The sequence below is a fragment of the Vigna angularis genome (assembly GCF_016808095.1).
Source record: "Vigna angularis mitochondrial DNA, complete sequence".
Taxonomy (NCBI): domain Eukaryota; kingdom Viridiplantae; phylum Streptophyta; class Magnoliopsida; order Fabales; family Fabaceae; genus Vigna; species Vigna angularis.
In genome coordinates this window covers 52695-62500 of record NC_021092.1, presented here as the reverse complement: position 1 = coordinate 62500, position 9806 = coordinate 52695, and the positions used below count along the sequence as shown (strand labels likewise).

Below are 9806 nucleotides of genomic sequence, written 5' to 3'. Positions count from 1 at the left end.
TCCCTTTCGTCCAGTGGTTAGGACACCGTCTTTTCATGTCGAAGACACGGGTTCGATTCCCGTAAGGGATGGCTACTCTTTCCCGGCCGCTTTCAGTTAGTGTTCATTGCTGAGTGATCGCTCGCTATCTGGCTGGAAAAGGTGGTCCGGAAGCTTTCTCTCTCCCAGCAAGCAAGACGAGATCACCACTTCTCTCAGTAATGGACTTCCTTTCATTCTTCCTTAGCCTTAGATGTCCTATCATAGATTATCGAACCTCCGACAGACTCCCCATGCATGCGTTCTTTCTCTCCTCCCCTCAGCCATACATCTCTTTTTTTTCTTTTGGCCGTTTTTGTTAGGCATTGAACCCCACCTTAGGTGCTGAGTGGTGTCCTCCCCTCCCTAATACCTAAAAAAAAGTTCCGTCTATGGAGCCTCAAGCTTAAACCATGGCAGTAAGCAGTAAGTTGGCCTAGTCTCTTGCCCAGCCTTCGCCTTCTTCAGTGGCCAAGTTGAAGCGTTCAACGGTTCTTCGGCCTACAACCTTTCTTTTTCAAGGTTGAGCTTGTTCAATTGAAGCTAATGCTATGCTGCCCTTCCCTTGTTCAAGAGAAGGCGAGGACTTTTAGCTACCGGCCCAAACAAAAGAGATTAGCCTCTTGATCGATCGATTGATTGGATTGCAGTACGAAGGGGTTTAAGAAGGAGGCATTGGAGAGAAGTAGGCATGGTGGCCAACCAAGGCAGTGAAATCGAGACAATCAATCGGAAGAGGGTTTAGTTAGGAGTCCGGGTTCCATCCTATAAGTTGAAGGAAGGGGGCAAAGGAAGTTATCTTTGCCCTGAGTCTTGGGTTCAGTGAATAGGGAAATTAGGTTAGTCTTATTCCCTAGCTGAGTGAATAGGCCGATCTCTCGTATAGTGATAACGCTTTCTCTGATAGGGGTCTATTTTATCTGACTTGACTCAGCTTGACCTACTTGACTCAGCGGTTAGAGTATCGCTTTCATACGGCGAGAGTCATTGGTTCAAATCCAATAGTAGGTAAGGCCGAAAGCCCTGCGCCAGCATGACAGCAAGCACGGACTGGCGGAGTAAACTGAATGACCAAAGCATCGGTTGCTTCCACTTGTGGCCTTCTTCGACCGCCTTGACACCTTAATCTCAGGGAACCCCCTCTCCTCTCTTCTTCTCTTCATGTATGTGGGCTGCCTGCCCCGTCCCGAATAGACGAACAGGAACAAGCTCAAGGCGCGAGAGAGAGTTTATACTCAATGCACCTCCCCTCTTCCACAATTAGGTGAAGACCAGGGGGCCGGAAACCCCAACGGGAAACCTTTCACCGCGCCACACGATTCTTTCGCGAAGCGCTCTCTCAGACGCACTCCTGCCTCCGCAAGCAAAGAGGTAAGATACCAGGCGACCAAGTGAAAGTGAACAGCCCCGAGCAAATCTTATAGAGAGCGTACCCGTTGTAGCCAAAAAAAAAGAAATGAACACATCTATAGTTGTGGACAGTCAAAAAAAGAGGTTCTTCGAAGCTGTGCTAATGGTGGTCAAGGATAAGGTACTAGTTTCAGTGGGAGACATTCAGTCTGCATGAGAAATCTGGGAGACTCCACAGAGAATGTATGAGTCAGTGACAATGGTAAACATGAAGTTTATTCGGCAACGGTTTTTTCCAAGCAAGATGCAAGAGGGGACGAGCGTGTCTCAGCACTTAGACAAGATGGAGAATCTTCTCCAAGAATTTTTAGCAGTGAGAGTCAAAATGACTGATCGTGATTAGTGACCGGGAAGTCTGCTGAAGTCGTTTGAGTCTTTGACAACCACTCTCTCCCGTGAAACTCCTCCTTGAACTATGATTGATCTTACCATTTTCTTTAGGCAGAAGCTGAAAAGAGATTTGAACAGCAGTCTGAAAAGAAAAGACTAATGCTGCGCAAAAGAATATGTTTCAAAAGAAGAATCTATTCATCTCCTTCATTCGAAAGACGACAATCAAAGCATCACGACCGATCTAAAAGTGCTTTCCTTCTAGCTTGACTTGTTCTATTAGGTATGTGGCTTTGTTTGAATCGGACCTACCTATCATCCTCTCCCCCTTTCCCTAAGGGGAAGTGTAGGCATCTGAGAGGCCCCGTGCAGTGCTTGCCTTTCTACCTCTCTCCGTATTGCATTCATCCCCACCTTTTATAGATTAAGTCTCTATCTTCTATGTGATTTCCAGATCCGATGGTGCCTGTGGAACTGTTGTGGCGGGGAATGTCCCTAGTTGTGATGCTTGCTGCTCTGGTTCCCTTTCGCCCGTCGACCGTCGTACACGTGATTGAGACTACTCCGCACCTTGCTCGCTTCCTTGTTGGCCGACAGGCATTCCTCCTACTTGACTCGGAAGCAAGTGCGTGTAAACATGCCCCCCGCCTGGGCATTTCCTATACTGGTAGCAGGATCGGCCACCCCGGCCCCAGCATTGCTCTAATTGGAGCTCTGAGCTGGAGCAGTCTTGCTTTGGCTCCCCTGACCGACCTCAGGCCTCCTGATCAAGTGCGCATTCCCATACTGTAGGATGGGCCTTAGTTGAGGGGAAAGCTCATTGAACTTGATACCTTTTTCTTTATCATGAGACTGAGGCCTCCCTTCCATCAAGCTTATGAACTTATCATGGGCCTTTAGTTAGTGTTGACTCGACAATTGGCTTAAGACCCGTGACCGTCTCGTACATTGGGCTGAGAACAGTAGCCACCTGTTGTATCATCCTAAGCATCATATCGTGATTCTCTTTTCCCACTTGTTGCCTAATCATAGCCACCTCTTGGTTGGTAATTCTTGCAGGTGCCACAGCAGGAAGGGGGTTGGCTGGCGGAGCCACGACAGCGAGATTGGCCTCCGCGGCTATATGCGAAGATCCTTCAGCAGGAGGGTGTCTGGTCCCTTCCGCCGTAGTCTCGTGTTTGCCATGAAGAGTACCATCCAAATGGACCTACGGATGAGATCTCAAACCGCTCTTCCTGGACTAACTGCCAGAAAACTACCTGAGAATGAACCTGGGTACTCACTTTAGAGTAGATTCCTTCCGACTCGGGATACTACCCATTCACTCACTGTGCCATTTCGGCACACCCTTGCGGCTGGTTAACGTAGTCATGTCCTTCCCTGCATTAGTTTAGAGCCTCAGAAGGTCTCCCCTAGGGCCGCTCTACTCCCTGTGTTCTTTCAACTGGTTAAACTGCCTTTCAGAACAGAAGCTGAAGCCTCTTTTATTCTCTTTTAGGTACGGGAATTCTATATCATAAATTGGGAACGAATAGGAACCCGCCCTTGGCGTAGAGTAACCCGTCCTCTAGCCAGTACCTCTGTAGAATTACTTCTTTCACTTGGTGAACCAACATGTGAGTCTCTTTGCTTGCTCATTTCTCCCACCGCCCCTCGATTGGAGCGCTATTCGACCCGTTCTCATTTACTGATTAGACGACTTCTCTTCTGAGAATTTGAGTTATTCGCTGCTTCCTTACTCTGATTTTGACTCTGGTTAGCCAAAGGGCGAATACGATGTCGGAGCTTTCCAATCTCTTTCTTTGTAATGTAATAAAGACATCCATACGTAGGGTGTGGTCGAAGATCAGTGACTGCTTCCTTTGCTGATCAGCGATCATGCCCCCTTATTCTAGCGGAGGAACAGCTTCACATCGGATTCATTTCCACAAGATCTAATGGCAAAGAGCAGTATCCACTTGAAACTCGGCATTACTTACTTATCATACAAACCTAGCCCGTTATGGGGCACTTTCAGCCGGTGGTAGGAGTCCCTAACTTGGAGCTTAGGCCACTAGAACGCTTATTTTATCTAGTTCAGGAAGGAAGTCTGGCACTCATCTCAGTCTCAGGGACATGCCCAGAAGAAACTGCTGGTGTCAGGTTTTCGGGAATTGAATCAGGATTGTCTTGTGCCAGAACTGATTGCACTAGGAGAAGAAAGCCAGTTGTTTATTCCCATTCCCTTTCAGTCAGGGATTCGTTGAAAGCCTTTCGCTAGCATTACAACAGAACAGAAAAAATGGCATCAGATTCATTAGCTGCGGACGCATAGGAATTCTTACTGTAGCCACACAGAGAAAAAATGCGATTGAGAATACAAGAGCGGCGAATGAGCGAAGGGCTTCCCTACGAAGATGCTTTTTGCCCAAGTCCCCCCTGGACAAGAAATGGTTATGAACTTACAAGGTCAATGCACCTCCTTCCCCGGAGCACCTTCTTCAAGAGTGATTGCCCTAGGGGGCCCTCCTAAGCACGAAATGAGACTGTTGTTCTTTCGCTTTTTCATGAGGAAAGTGCCTGGAAGACCATCTTTCAGAGATCAAGTTCCTTGCCGAAAGCAATCCAAGGCTCTCTCAACCCAAGACAAAGAGGTAAAGAGGCGGCAAAATCCGCTCACAGACCGACTACCTTAACTCACTCCCTGACAGGGCACACTGAATTGAACTAGAGCTTCTTTTCTTGTCCTTTGAGAAGGGATCTCTCTCTGTAAAGAAAGAAATCCTTGACTCAGAAGCACGAATCTAAAGATTCCCTCTCAAAGCAGCTATCTGAAATGCATAGAAAGCAGTTGGATGCCTAGCTAAGTTGAGTGCTTTCGCACCTTGCGTGCTCAGACTCGCTGGCAGAAGACAGTCCAACTTCCTGCCGGCTATGCTATCAGTCAAACAGACTCGAAACTGGATCGCTGGTAACCCTATCTTCTATATAATCAAAAAAGATTCGTGCTTTGAAATGGTGTCACTGGCCTGGCTTGCGTAAAGCTAACTTGACAAAGATCTGAACTGATCGATGAATTGACCCTAGCTTCTTGTAAGGGGATGTGAGGGCCCTCCCACTATTTGGATTGGAAAGAGCTGGGAAGCTCCTAGACTATGGGGAAGGCAAAAGCTACTTACTTTCGCCTTGCAACTCGGCTCTGAGCCCGATGCCTTTAGCAGCTCTTATGTCTTGCCTAGTCCTTCCGAGATCGGAGTGGAGAGCTTCAGGCAGCACCACAGCCCTAGGAGCACTAGAATAGGTAGCACGGGTCACAGCAAGACTTCAATCTCTCGATCCAGCAATGAGGAAAGAAAGGTCTCTGTCCCGAAAGAAAAGAAGTGGCATTTCCCTTCCGCTTACTACCTATCACAGAGGTACCTAACTCTATTTGCTGTTGGGCTTGCTGGTTAGATAGGAATTGGTAACAACATAGCTCTTCTTTCAATGCTCTGTAGATTGGGCACTTTTGCCCTAAAGCAGGGAGAAGGAAAGTAGGTGCGCGAAGGGAAGGCACTTTCACGAGGTAAACTGATTGTATGAGCTCTATCATGCTTTTGAAGGCAAGGGTCAACATCCTTTGCCCTCAGCTCAGAATCAGAAGAAGGGTATCCAAAATGCTATAGACGCTTTGTTTTCGGAGCGCACCACGGGATGCTTTGTGAACAGCCCCTTCTGTTGAAGACCTATACCTGTCAGATTCCATGAAGAAGAAAACCATCAATGGCGGTACAAGGCAAGGAGGGACTGATGACTTTCCTGCTTAAATGCTGCCGTAAACTGGATCAATCTCATCTCACACATGAAGGACACTCTTCGGGAGGTTTGTGAAAGAGACTACTGACTTCCTTCCCTTAGTCAGCCTTCCGTCTAGTAAGGCCATACTCTGATTGGCAGAGAAAAGAGAGATGGATTTGTAAGGAAAGGACCGGCTAAGCGCAATCTATCCGTCAACCATGGGGGAGTTCGCCCAAACAAACCCCCGCCTACCTTATCTAAGATAGCTAAGTTGGCCAATGGGGATCTTTAGCTAAAAGAATTGCTAGAAGTCTGCTTTGCTGCATTTGATTGATATTACCTTCTTATCTGAGATAGACAATGGTCTTGATAGTCATACTCTTTAGATCTCAATAGTCAAGATCTTTCCTCTTTTTCATCCAGTTTTCCGGATGAAAAGAAGACCGAATCACGTGCGGCAGAGACTGTCAATGGGGACATAGCGAGAGCGACCTTCCTTGCTGCTGTGGATTCCAACATTTCTCACTTTGCGCACTCTCTGCCATCAATCCGATTCTGAACATGTCCTTGAAGGACAATAGAAAAGCGTATCCTAACAAGAAGCCGGGTACGGCTTTGAAGTGGTCAAAGACCCTAGGAAAAATTCATTCTTGTGGTCAGAAGAGCAAGAGCTTCTTTTTGCTATTTTCCCGCGGGGCATGCTTTCATTCAAAGAAAAGAGAGGTGTCAGCAGGCTAGCTTTCCTAAGCTCATTTTCCGGAGATTCATCATTCAGTAGCTCTGAAGCCGTTGAATGTCTAGCTCAAGAAGGGAGCATTGGGTAATGCGCCCGATTGAGCGAGTTACAGTCAGTTCAGTCTAGCTGAAGGCCCTATTGAGAAGGGGAGGATAGGAGTCTTCTTCAGCCTTTGTGGGAGTTGCTGGGGGACAGGAGAGCCAGCCAGGAGAAAGAGGTAGTCAAAGACTACCCTTCTTTTTTTTGGGAGTTGGTTCTGGAATTCCATGGAGAGTTGCCACTCCTCAATATTCGAAATATAGTATAGTCCAGCGATAGAGGACTTGATACTTATCTTCGACAAGCCTCGATCTGTGCTGAAGACAGATTCTCTTATCGGCTGAGGAAATAGGTAGCCGCCCACCCATTCTTCCTTTCCGACCTTAGCTTAGCTGCTCACGCCAATGCTCATGGGTATGGGGCCATAACTGCTGCTACTGTTATACTCCCACACTCTCAGAGAGTCCTACCGTCGGCTCATCTTCTATCTAAGACCTCCTCAATGAGAGGATGCCTTAAAGTCTTTTCTCAGGTCTAGTTGCGGTCCGCTCTTTTCTTTCACTTATTGGTACAGCAGCTTCACTCCTCTCCCAGCAAGAGGATGCGCGAACCATTGTTCCAAAGATCGGAGAATCTAGGGAACCGGAAAAGCGAAACCTTGTCAGGAAGAAAGTGAAGCAGGTTTCTTTGGTGGGCCAACAGGGCAAGGCCCTGAAAAGCAAAGATTTTAGATGATAAGGCAGAGGCAAAGCAGGCACATCAAAAACTTTATTCGGTTAGTTAAAAGTCTGAAAATGACCTGTTGACTATCTTGTTAGTCTTCCGGTAGGAATACCTAAAATCTTTCATGATGAGCGCCAAAGACTCAAAGGCTCACGCGCGATCTACTGATCAAATAGAGCATCATCACGTTCGGAGACAGGCTTTCTCCCAAAAGCATATTATTGCTTGTTCGCCATAGCTGATCACACTGTGACGCTGAGCACTTCGGATAAAGCAAGATTCGAAACTTTAGTTAGGGTCATCGTTTCATCCGCCCTTCCACTTCTTGAGCTGACCCAGCCTGAGTAAAGGCCATTAAGGACCTCGAGCCGACTCTCGTCTGCGAGGTTCGTGTGTCAAGCAAGTTTTGAAAGAGGGTTCCTAGTTGTCTTAGTTTGAAGTGAGAGCCCAAATATACTCTTTTCGCTCACCAACTAAAGGATTTACCTCTTTTTTGTTTAGCTTCAGGGGGGGAAGACTTTCTCTCCTTTATCGATGCTCTTTTTGTCACGTGGGCGCACTTATTAAATGAGACCACCAAGGCCCCTAGGTAAGACGACATACATAAAGTAGAACGAGATGATCTCGAAGTTCTAAATCCATAATAAAAGGAGAATCTTCTTATCCAGATAAGTACGTAGAGTGAAAAAGGAAAAAGCTCTACGTGCTTTGCTTAGAAGGTTGTTCAATTACATGGCTGCCTTTTGGGAGATAGACTTGCACAGAAAGCTATCCGTTCCAGGAGAAAAAGTAGCTCGAGCAGGAGTTTATTAACAGCTGAAAAACGGAAGACTGGGGCCCTTTACAAAAAGTATGGGGCAACCCTCGGGTGAGAAGTGAGAGCTGCTTGAAGTCACTAGTCTTACTAAAAAGAAGGAACTCCGAGTGAAGAAGAAGCTGTTACAGAAGCCACAGCTAGTTTTCTTTAAGCAGAAAAAGGCCAGCCAGTTTTTGCTGTTGTCAGGTTTGAAAGAACCGCAGCGATTGGCGACGAAAAGGCGAAACTCCCAGCTCTCCGTAAACAGCCCTTATACCCGCCCTAAACTCAATATCAACAAAAGAAAGAAGAAGAAAATGACACTAGCTAAGCGGGAAGAGCTAGCCTTAAGCCTTAGTGAAAGGGGTTAACTAAGATCTCTTCCTTCTTCCCACGGACTGACTCAAGCACAAAGACCTACAGCTCTTCCGGCAACCGATGAAATGGCAGCTAGTTCCAGGGAAGTCAATAGAAGTTGGATTGCCTAGTTTTGAGTTCTATTTGAACTAGTTTCCAAGGCTTGATTCTGGGCTTGGGCTAACTTGAATCTTTCTATTTAGCCCGAAACACGGGTTCTTCTATAAATATAAATAAGGTTCCTAACCAGACCCCGTGTACGGATATATAAGTCAAGTCTATTTTTACAAGAGTCTAGCTAACTCTAACCCGGGATCAATCGTGAAGAGGTTTTTCTTCTTAAGTAGAAGATTCGGATAGTGATAAGTACCCCTCTCGCCACTATTTCGATATAGATCCAATTTAATGGAAGGAAAGGCACGAAACAGCTTAACTTGCTTGCAGGCAAGAATAAAGAGCTGGTGGAAGGTGCAGATGAAAGAAAGAAGAATGAATGAGCTCCTGTCGCAATTGCAGAAGAAGAAGCTGCTAGTCTTTTAACCACAGACGCTCTTGAGTCAATATCAGCTGTGGTCCTATCAGCTCAACCAGTTGCCGGTCTTGTTTGCGTAGTAAATGGTTTTGGCGGAATAAGGTATTTGAGAAGGAGCTACGTGTGTTCTTGTTCGAGAATCCGCATCCCGTCGAATCAGCTGTGAGGGTGAAAAGGGCTTACGACGAATAGGCTCTTTGATGGGGCATTACTGGGTCACTATAAATATCATACATAAGAGAAGAAAAAGGGTAAGTAAAAGAAAGGCATTGCGTCCTCATCTCATTCTTCTATTACCGGTGGTGAGAGTGACTTCCTTCTAGAACTGGCTGATGAACGAGTTGCATTACCAATTTACTTCTATAGAAAGCAATGTAACCTAATTTCTATTTTCAGGTTTATCTTTACTTCACACACTTACTTTGATGGAATTGGTTGTTGGATTTCTTTTAGAAGTACAACTCGATCAAGTAGGAACGGAAGGAATTAGGCTGGGGATACCCCAAAAGAAAGCAGGTAAAGGTACGGTTACCCCATCAGATCAGTACCAGTGACACAAAGCTTACTTCTTATTATTAAGATTAACTTGCTTCTACTTCTGGGACAGGCTGCTAAGCCAGTTAGCTATTCATTTCGGTGTCAAACAAAAGAAAGAGGCATGGCATCCTCTAGCTCAGCCAGTAAAGGAAGCAATTCAGTGGAAGAAAGGAACTACCCCACCATATGGTAAATAAGGATTTAGCTGCTTTGCCGACCCGCTATTCCTTCTTTTCTTTTAGGTTGCAGCGAATTTTTTAATGAACTTGTAGATGTAGAAGGTGGTTACTCATTCTTTTCCTATAAGAGTATTGTAACTCTCTATTTCCTTTTTATCCACCCTTGCCAATCCGGGTATTCCTACTGATCTACTTCTTTCCGTCCCTTGCTGCAGAAAATCTACATGATCAGTAAAGAACTAGAGATGGTACCACTACTACTGACTTTCTTACTGTTGATGCCCCATTCAAAAGAAAGGGGTGAAGCTACGGATGCCATTGTTTCCACTATAGCGGATGTAGTTTGTGTACCTGTACTTATACAATAGCTCATGTAGCGAGGGAAGTTCCAGT

General features: G+C 46.1%; 2 non-coding genes across 2 annotated transcripts in view; both read left to right on the top strand.

Moving 5' to 3' along the window:
• trnE-TTC overlaps positions 1-71 on the top strand; it is a 72-nt gene extending 1 nt beyond the window's left edge. The window contains exon 1 of the tRNA in view: positions 1-71. This exon is cut by the window's left edge and continues 1 nt beyond it. This is a non-coding gene — a tRNA (tRNA-Glu).
• Positions 72-956: 885 nt separating this feature from the next.
• Positions 957-1029, top strand: trnM-cp. Its single transcript has one exon. It is a non-coding gene; the product is annotated as a tRNA-Met (tRNA).
• The last annotated feature ends 8777 nt before the right edge of the window (positions 1030-9806 follow it).